Source organism: Pavona decussata, unplaced genomic scaffold (genome assembly GCF_977016875.1).
Source record: "Pavona decussata unplaced genomic scaffold, jaPavDecu1.1 SCAFFOLD_219, whole genome shotgun sequence".
NCBI classification, from domain to species: Eukaryota; Metazoa; Cnidaria; class Anthozoa; order Scleractinia; family Agariciidae; genus Pavona; species Pavona decussata.
The window spans coordinates 2,436,814-2,446,541 of NW_028145624.1; the positions used below are offsets into that span (position 1 = coordinate 2,436,814).

Sequence of the window (9,728 nt, forward strand, 5' to 3'; positions counted from 1 at the left end):
AAACGTACTCCGCACGGATCAATAAATTTGCCTCAAATTTGACTTGCAATTCTTTCAAATCGCTTTCGTTTTGTTCGCCTCGAAGGGAAAATTGTATGCGTTCGCTTTTTAGATGTAAATTAACGCTTATCTGAATTTCCTTTTCATTCAGGAAAGCTTTTTGCCTGTTTTCTGTGTGTTTTAATTGATGAGACGTGCTAACTAAGCAATGTTACGTAAAACAAACACATGTCCTCCCTAGCGGATACTAACCTAATAAACTTGCCCAACGAGGCAAATGAAGCAAGTAAATTTCCCACCAAGGCGGACAAACAAATTGTTAACTTGCCCAAGCAACAATACGACAATATATTTTTCGAGTTGACAAAATTAAAGCGTACAGTCTCTTACACCTAGTTAATTAAGGGACTGGTTAAGAAACCTTGTCATAAAAACAATAGTGCTGCAATATATGTTGGGAGGGCCGCGACCCTGCACAATCCTTTTTTTTTTAACGTTCACACCACAGTTGAATATCTTAAGGACGGCGCCTACTATTGTTACTGCGCATACGTTCTGCGCATCGCGAGATACTCGGGTTTCCTATAGGTGGTGCCTACTAATACAGGAATATTTTTGCGCGGTTTAAAACTATACGTAGAAAGCAGAACTTACCAAATGTTTTTGGTATCCCAAAAGAAATTTGGGGGTAACCATGCATTTTTCAGAGATAATTAGGCTTCAATTTAGGAAAAAATCCCATATATTGCTTTATATTTTGGCGGTTTTTAGGGATACTAATGTTTAATTATCTTTGACAAATGCGCGGTTACCCCCAATTTTCTTTTTGGATTCCAATAGGCCTTGCAAAGATCTGCTTTTCCCGCAAAGTAATAAACCGCACAAAAATACTTCGGTATTAATAGGCACCGTCCTTAACAAAAACGTTTCGATTAGTCGGTTGCTCCAACACATTCAAAATCCTATTGTTGTCTGTGCAGGTTCAAGGCCAAAAAGACAAACGAAAACATATAACAAAGAAGTTTGTCAGGTTTCATAACCATTGCCTTGATGAACTATGCACTACCTGACAAATTTATCTACTATTTAGTTTATATCATGGCTGAAACTTCTGATTGATTAACCTCGCTCATCAGTTTTATAGTACAGATTGAAGTTTGAAGGAAACTTCTATCCAGCCTTCGTACGGGATTTCACCACCATTTGCTGCTTTAAGATCAAGTCCTTGATCACTTAGAAGTTCCTCTATTTGACGAGGCCCAGCTGTAGGCAGGTTCGTAGCAATCTAGTCCTTAGAAACAATAGAACCTTGGGCACCGGTGTCCTACAGAGCTTCAGTCTGAACATTGTTCATTACACATTGAACGATACATCTCTTCCCCACTAATTTTGCAACCTTGGCGTGTTGGTTCGGTGCCAGGTGACTAACATACATGCCACTGTTACTAACATTCCTTTTCTCCTGGTTAGACAGGTACTTAATTGCGCCACACAGTTTCTTATGCCCTGTCCAGTGGGCTCTTTGGCATTTTTGAGAACAGGAATGTACAGACTGACAACTAGGACACTGTTTCAAAGACAAGCCTTTCCTGCCACAATTAGCGCAAACATGGGACCATTTTACGTGGTCATCAGCTACTCCCTGTCCCGCGGTTGCAGCCTCCTCCTGTTTCCCTGATCTGGAGTTGTGGTTGCACCCTTACGACATTCTCGTGCAAAGTGGTCACTTGAACCACAGCTGAAGCAGTGGTCACAGAAATCTTGGTTTGCCCTTTGACATCCTGGGCAGACACGTCTCCTTTGGTTTTGAAATGGACGTCTGGGTAGACCCTTTTCTCTATCAGGTGCATTCTGGGAATTTACAGCTTCTTTAAGAACAGCAATATCCGATTGGACAGCTTCCAGGGTAGCCATGAGCCTATCAGGTCTGTCGGGTTTTGGTTCCTTTTTGGCACCAGCCTTCTTTGACTGCGTCTGACCCCCTGATCGCACCATTTCACTACCAAGGAATTCACTCTTGCATTTTTGCTCCAAGCTTACCCGTCCGCTCTGACTCTTCGGAAACCACAACGTTAATTTGCTCCATTAGCTCCTCATCAGTGACATTGGTTTTCTGAAGGAATGGCCTTTGTTTGGTTCGGATAGAATCATCGATCCTGTAAGCCCGTCTTAATAGCATGCAGGAACAGGGGTGAACTAGGGAAGGCTCATACTTCTCAGCACCACCCTCAGCTTGCGATGCAAATAGAGCTTGTTGTCGTAAGTCAAGTGTCCTGACTAAAAAGTCTTGGGGACTTTGACTCGGTGACTGATACATGGTTGTAAGCTCTTGAAACAGTTCATTACCTGACTTCTGTTTGTACTGGGGCCTCAACATTTGCCGTAATTTTGGCAAAGTCACTTCTTTCATAGTTTCTAAGTAGGACCTCAGCTTAAGGCTAGGGCTGATGGCACGAATAGTAGCATCAATAACCTCGCGTTCGCCCTGCATCAATCTGACGCATTAAACTTACGAAGGACAATCGGTCCTTTTGTTCCTCCCCTCCAATGACACCCATAATATTAAAATCTCTCCGAAGAGCAGTTTTTACATCTACAAGTGACACTATGTTACCTTCCTTTGCTTTTGTAGCTGGAGCGGACGTCGGTTTCGTGCCCTCGAGTTTCACTGAAGCCTCCTTCATAGCCTTCGTACACGACTCTATCATTTCCTCGAACTGTTTACGTAGAGCTTCGTATTCCACTTTCGCTTGCACCGATTCTTTGTTTTCATTCACGCAGCACGATTCTTCCAGCGGAGTCCCAGAAATAAAAATTCCAGATTTCCTTAAGATATTCAATCTTTCTTTCGGTTTTGTACATCTCAACCTCGAATTTATCACGAACGATCCGCGACATGACAAGCTTCGTTTTATCTTTGTATTCACTCGATTCCAGGTCAGCGTGCTCCGCTATCTGCTCCATTTCCAAGATCAGGAGCTTACAAATTCCTCCTTCAACTGAAGTTGCAGTTCTTCGACCTCCAAAGCCGTCATGATACTTTCGGTAACCGTAAAGCCTTGTCACAGGATCAACAACATACAAATTCTGCCACAAACAGGAAAACAAACCACATTCCTTCGAGTTCGGTGATCGTGCCGTCGATCGATCGCCACAAGAACGGTTGGTCCTGGTAGGGTCGCCAAAATGTTACCTGAGACGAACAAAAGTTTTTCCACAATTTGATTGTCTTTAATTAATTCTTTTCGGTTTGTACCGATCCGCGAAATGCGCTTTACATTTCTCTTAAATAAACAACATGTATGATAGAAAAAAAAAAACTTAATCGCACGAGGTCGCTAAACCACGTGACCGGCTACATCATCTCTACGTCGTGCAATTGTCATCTCTCACACGTAGCAAGCGTTTCCGTGGGGTTTTCAGCGGTCTCCGAAGTTTGGTTGCGTGGGAAATGGGACGAGAGCAAAACAAAGATGTGAGCGGGGAGGGGAGGAGGGGGGAATGAAACGCTTACCCCCAAAAACCCCACGATTCAGCAGAACGGCGTTCGCCCACGAACGCGGCGATCTGATTGGTGCATAGTGAGGTTTGTCAATCTCCTGTCATCTGTACAGAGGATATGAATTCTCAATTAGTTTTCAATATGGCGGACAGTGATTGTGATTTCGATCATTGCCTTCAAAAAGCACTCGATATTCTTGCTGAGCGTGGATTTAACAAATCATTAAGAGAAGAGCAGAAGATCTCAAAACAGCAGCTATGGCTCGGAGGAGATTTATTGGGCTAACAAGCAGGACTATTACGTAAAACTCTCCCTTCGGACGATCGTCTATATTCAGAAAGGAATCGGCGGAAGCTCTTGGTTTCTGTTGGCCGAAGTTCAAGGACTTGTGAGATACTTTTCCCGGTGCTGTTGGAGAGGTGACACAAACTGCTGTTCGACAAGGGCTCTTCCCCGCTGGTGAGTCATCAGTCGCTTCGATTGCTGTGCACCGCTGGGGCTCGACGGACTTCCATTTTCTTTTGATTCAGAAGACTCGCTAAGTTTAAATGCGCTCTGGATAGATTGATACAGATTTCCTAGATTCATGGCCATCCGTTCAACAATTACGCGACTGATGTGTGCTCAAGCGTGAACGCGTGAAGAGGGCGTTCTGCAGAATCATGGGGTTTGCGGGCAAACGTTCCTTTTCCCTCCTCCCCTCCCCTTCGCATCTTTGTTTTGCTCTCGCCCCATTTCCCGCGTATCCGAAATTCGGAAATCGGCTCTGGAGCTCTGAAAACGCCACAGCAACGCTTCCTACGCAGGCTAAACGAAGCTAGGCAAAGTAATCCCTTTCACAGTCATCTATAAGTCACGCCACTCATCAAACTGTGCTCTGTAATTCACGAAATGTGTTTTTATCTGTTTTCGCTCCATATTCACGACTACAATCTCAACTTCATACAAATTCTTGTCTATTTTTGTTCGTTTTGCCACTTTAGTAACATTCACGGCACCAATCTTGTACAAATCGTTCAAAAACTGTTTCGGAGGACGTGACATCCGCTTTGGTCGGTCCATGACGTCGAGAACAGGGCGTAGGCGCAGTGGCAATTTACTTCATGTAGCAAATGCGCCCTTTTGTGGAAAGTGAGTTTGATATGCGGACTGTATCGACCCCCATCCACCCCCGACCAGCAGTGTTGAATGGGGTTCAAGAGCCATAAAATCGACCAAAGGAAACGAATACGTTCCTGTTTAGTGGTGAGACAATCAGTCAGAGTATTCCTGTTCTATAATTAGTTCCTTCAGGATTCGATTATGGATAGTATATTCTTTGGTAGAAATGTAAATAATCTTGTCGCTTTATAATATAAATTTACAGTCAAACAGTTAAGAGAGTGAGGTAAGCCCTCTGTCATTAAGCGGATAAAACAAATACTTATTACAGCACGTAGAGTACAAAGCTCTTGTTGTATTTTCGGATATAAAATGTAATTGATTAACCCGTGACTGCCTCTGCGCCGTATGTGAATACGTTGTTGTTGTGTTTCAACTCTATAAATCGACACAGAAAGCTAATAGATGTCTTGAAGATGAGCCATCTATCTTTTGAAATATATTTTTTTATGTAGATAGCAAGAGTATAATAGTTAATTTGGTGAGATTTGACAGGAAGTTTGTATAGTGCGACATCAACGTTTATGGCGGGCGCTTAAAATATGTCGGCAAAATTCATCATGTAGATCGAGTCCCACGGTGGATCGGTTTCGAGAACAAAAAAACGTTAACTTTAGATGAGTGGATGGTTTTAGTTAAATTTGCGTGACGGTAATCGTGACAGCGAGCCATCGAACCTGAACTAGTCAAAATACCCTGCACACTTTTTATTCTGGATACTTCGCTTTTAGCGGGCCAAGAAAGGCACTTCGAGAGCGTGAAAAGGAAGGATTAAGGTTAGACTTCACCTATAGTTTTGCTCCAGAAAACATATGCCGGGACAGATATAGGCCTCTGAAATCGGCCCTAATTTCAATTCGAAATCTAACCCTCGAAGGTCGCTGTCTTCAACTAGTGAATTAGCACATTAAAAATAAGACTTGCGACTTCATTTAAACGAGAGATAAAAAAAGATTTACTTGCAGCCGAGATAGGAAAACGGGAGTAGTTATCGTTGCTGTGTGCGAGGCTGCTAAAGATGCCCGATTTTCCCGTTTTTCCGGGGAGCTGAATCGGGCGTGAATCCGTAAATTCAACTTAAATTAGTTTTCTAATTTTTAGAAAAACGAAAGAGCAATGGAACTTTTGATTGTGATTTTTGAAAATAGTTCACCAAAGGGAACATTTAGGTGAAATAAAATGAAATCTGAAATTTCCTCTTTGTCGTAGGAATTTTGATATTTACGGTCAGTAGCTGTTAAGTGTGCCGCGTGAAAGTGCTTTACAGGGCGCATTCATTTGCATCTTATTTAAGGTAGGCAGGGAAACGCAGTGGGCGATAAAAGAAATTCCTGAGTTAAGAGAAATGCAGGAAGTGATCCGAATTCTTCTGCTAACGTTGAGCAAGATACCGTTCGTGCTACCACTGTAACAAAAGTAAAAATACGACAAGATATAACACAATTTTTTGACATTTTTGCAACTCATGACAACTCTTTTAAAATTTACGGTAGTTTTTGCAACTCACGACATCATTAATCACGCCAATGTACGTGCGATATAATATTGAATAAAAAAGGTCATTCGTTTGAAGCGAAAGAAGCTAACCCGACGATCAGTTTTGATGATTCGCTGGACACCTCCAGGATTAAGCTGCTCTCTCTAAAAAAAATTGTTTGTTGCTAGAAAAGTCAAGTTATCTTGTGTTAAAGGGACAGTGTCACCTATTTTAAATAGTACGAATTTGAATAGCCAAAAAAAAAAAAACAAACAAAAACATATTAGTATGGATGTAAACGTGAAAATAATGGCTCAGGTTTGTTAACAATAATCCTACTAGTGCACAGAAACTAGTATTAATTATCTTTGGCTGCGGATGGCTAGGATGGAAATGGATTGCAACTTGCAAAATTGGCCAATTTTATCGAGTTTCTTCTGAGTGTTTTTGGAAATTGGCTAGGAAAAAGTCATTGCATTTTATTCTTTCTCGGAAAATTAATTTCATATTTTCCTCCCGGAGCATAATTTCATGTTAGAAAAGAGGTCCTTAGTCTATATTTGAGTGGTTTTGATCAACATACAGCAAAATCTCTCTGACAGTGCCCAAGGCCCTTCACGTCTTATCAGAATAGAACTAGCCAATGGGTGCGATTTTAGAAGAAGCATTTCTAGTACAACCAAATTTACGTCTTGGCCAAATTGTGAACGTCTAGGTGAGCGAGAGCCAGGTGGCTGCTCAGGTATCTTAATGTCGAGACCGGGTCCGAATTAGGCAAAGTAAACAACTCTACTTCCGTAAATGCGAAAAGGTGCGCGTCATTATATTGTAGGTGAATTTATCCAAACAGCCAACGTGTTTATAATGGTCGTGTTGTTAAATCCTTAGTTTTTTTTTCGTTCTTATTTATGTTCTTAAGCAACTGGACTTTTCAACGTGTTGCATTTTGTAACCAAAAAAGAACATTCTTCTAAGGCGCGAATGAGAAGCAAAAACTTGTAAAAACTTGAGGACCATTGGTGCCTTTGTTACTTGAGATGTTAAGAAATTACAAGGAGTTGTTGGCAGTTAAATCATTTCGTAGAACCAAAACTAAAGTGAATGCGATACTGCGTTTTCGATTTCATTGTAAGACTTTACACTCTATGTATACTAATAACAGCAAATAGACAGTTCAAGAATAAAAACAAGCAGCTTAGTTTTTCAATGCATTTTATTTCCCCTTCTTTAACAAGTTTACGGAGTTCCTTATTCGCACATGCATGTTTTACGACCTTTGTCTTCTTAATTCTCCAGGGCACGAATAACAGGTTTACCGCCCTCTTCCCTTAATAGTTACTAATTATATTTTCGATCCAAGGCAGGTACTTGCTGACGGCTGTGTAGACGGGACCATAATTCCCTGGGCGTGCACATCCGTCTCCCCAAGATAAAACGCCCTCAAGGATGTACTTGCCGTCGGCTTCACACACCATCGGACCCCCTGAATCCCCTACGCAAGTGTCTTTACCGCCCTCTGGATAGCCAGCGCAGATCATGGTGTCATCGATTGTCTCCCATGGATAGTCCTTTTGACAAGTAGATTGCGAAATGATTGGGACAGGGACTTGCATGAGAGCCTGCTTGGCTCCTTTAGGAGAGGTATGTCCAAATCCTCCAAAAAATAAAAAAAAAACAACCAATAAATAAATAAATAAATAATAATAGAGAGAAAATATAAACCATTCTAAAAACAAGTATTTAATTTAAATATTTTTCAAATATGTATCTTTTTATCTTTTTATGTTTCATAGTTTCCATTTGGTACTGAATTATATTTACAACTGATTACAATGGCAATATTAATGACAATAACAGCCACAGAAATCAAAGAAGTTTAATTCCTCTTTGTTTAAATATTTAGCAAATAAAATCACCTTATTTTTAAAGTGTCACTGTATTGAGCGCAGACCCCTAATTAGGGACGCTCTCCAGATTGAATTGGAATTTGGCAATGGTAGTTTTTGAGAAGAAGGGAAAACCGGAGTACTCGGAGAAAAACCTCTCGTAACATTAGGACGAGAACTGAACCTGAGCCACATTGGTGGTATTCGAAAGCTCCCAACGATACTAATATATCTGAGCGTTTGCACGGACCCTTGTGCTTCTCCTTGCGTTTTTGTACGAGCTCTTGTGTTTGTGCTTGTAATTTTCTTTAGTGTTTGTATGGAATCTTGTGTTTGTGCTTATGTATATTTCTAAGTATTTGAATGGATTCTTGTGTTTGTGCTTGTATTTCTAAGTGTTTGTATGGACTCTTGTGTTTGTACTTGTATTTCTAAGTGTTTATATGGACTCTTGTGCTTGTGCTTGTATTTCTAAGTGTTTGTATGGACTCTTGTGTCTGTGCTTGTATTTCTAAGTGTTTGTATGGACTCTTGTGTCTGTGCTTGTATTTCTAAGTGTTTGTATGGACTCTTGTGTCTGTGCTTGTATTGCTAAGTGTTTCTATGGATTCTTGTGTCTGTGCTTGTATTTCTAAGTGTTTGTATGGACTCTTGTGTCTGTGCTTGTATTTCTAAGTGTTTGTATGGACTCTTTTGCTTGTCCTTGTATTTCTAAGCGTTTGTATGGGCTCTTGTGTTTGTGCTTGTATTTCTAAGTGTTTGTATGGACTCTTGTGTTTGTGCTTGTATTTCTAAATGTTTGTATCGACTCTTGTGTTTGTGCTTGTATTTCTAAGTGTTTGTATGGACTCTTGTGTTTGTGCTTGTATTTCTAAGTGTCATTATGGACTCATGTGTTTTTCCTTGTATTTCTAAGTATTTGTATGGACTCTTGTGTTTGTCCTTGTATTTCTAAGTGTTTGTATGGACTCTTGTGTTTGTGCTTGTATTTCTAAGTGTCATTATGGACTCATGTGTTTTTCCTTGTATTTCTAAGTATTTGTATGGGCTCTTGTGTTTGTGCTTGTATTTCTAAGTGTTTGTATGGACCCTTGTGTTTGTGCTTGTATTTCTAAGCGTTTGTATGGGCTCTTGTGTTTGTGCTTGTATTTCTAAGTGTTTGTATGGACTCTTGTGTTTGTGCTTGTATTTCTAAGTGTTTGTATGGACTCTTGTGTTCGTGCTTGTATTTCTAAGTGTCATTATGGACTCATGTGTTTTTCCTTGTATTTCTAAGCGTTTGTATGGGCTCTTGTGTCTGTGCTTGTATTTCTAAGTGTTTGTATGGACTCCTGTGTTTGTCCTTGTATTTCTAAGTGTTTGTATGAACTCTTGTGTTTGTGCTTGTATTTCTTAGTCTTTGTATGGACTCTTTTGCTTCTCCTTGTATTTCTAAGTGTTTGTATCAACTCTTGTGTTTGAATTTCTAAGTTTTTGTATAGAGCCTTGTGCTTGTACTTGTATTTTTTGTGTTTGCATGAAGTCTGGATTGGATATGGATATGGATTCTTGTGTCTGTGCTTGTATTTCTAAGTGTTTGTATGGAGTCTTGTGTTTGAATTTCTAAGTTTTTGTATAGAGCCTTGTGCTTGTACTTGTATTTTTTGGGTTTGCATGAAGTCTTCTTCTTTCAAATTATAAGAGAGGGGAGGGTCATAATTCT

At 40.4% G+C, this 9,728-nt stretch overlaps 1 protein-coding gene across 1 annotated transcript in view; it reads right to left on the reverse strand.

Annotated features, from left to right (window-relative positions):
* Nucleotides 1–7,335: 7,335 nt before the first annotated feature.
* The window catches only part of LOC146459495 (trypsin-3-like), a 31,159-nt gene continuing 28,766 nt past the window's right edge, over nucleotides 7,336–9,728 (reverse strand). The window contains exon 7 of the mRNA XM_085089648.1: nucleotides 7,336–7,462. The gene's annotated coding sequence lies outside the window, so the exon portion shown is untranslated. The remainder of the gene's footprint in view (nucleotides 7,463–9,728) is intronic.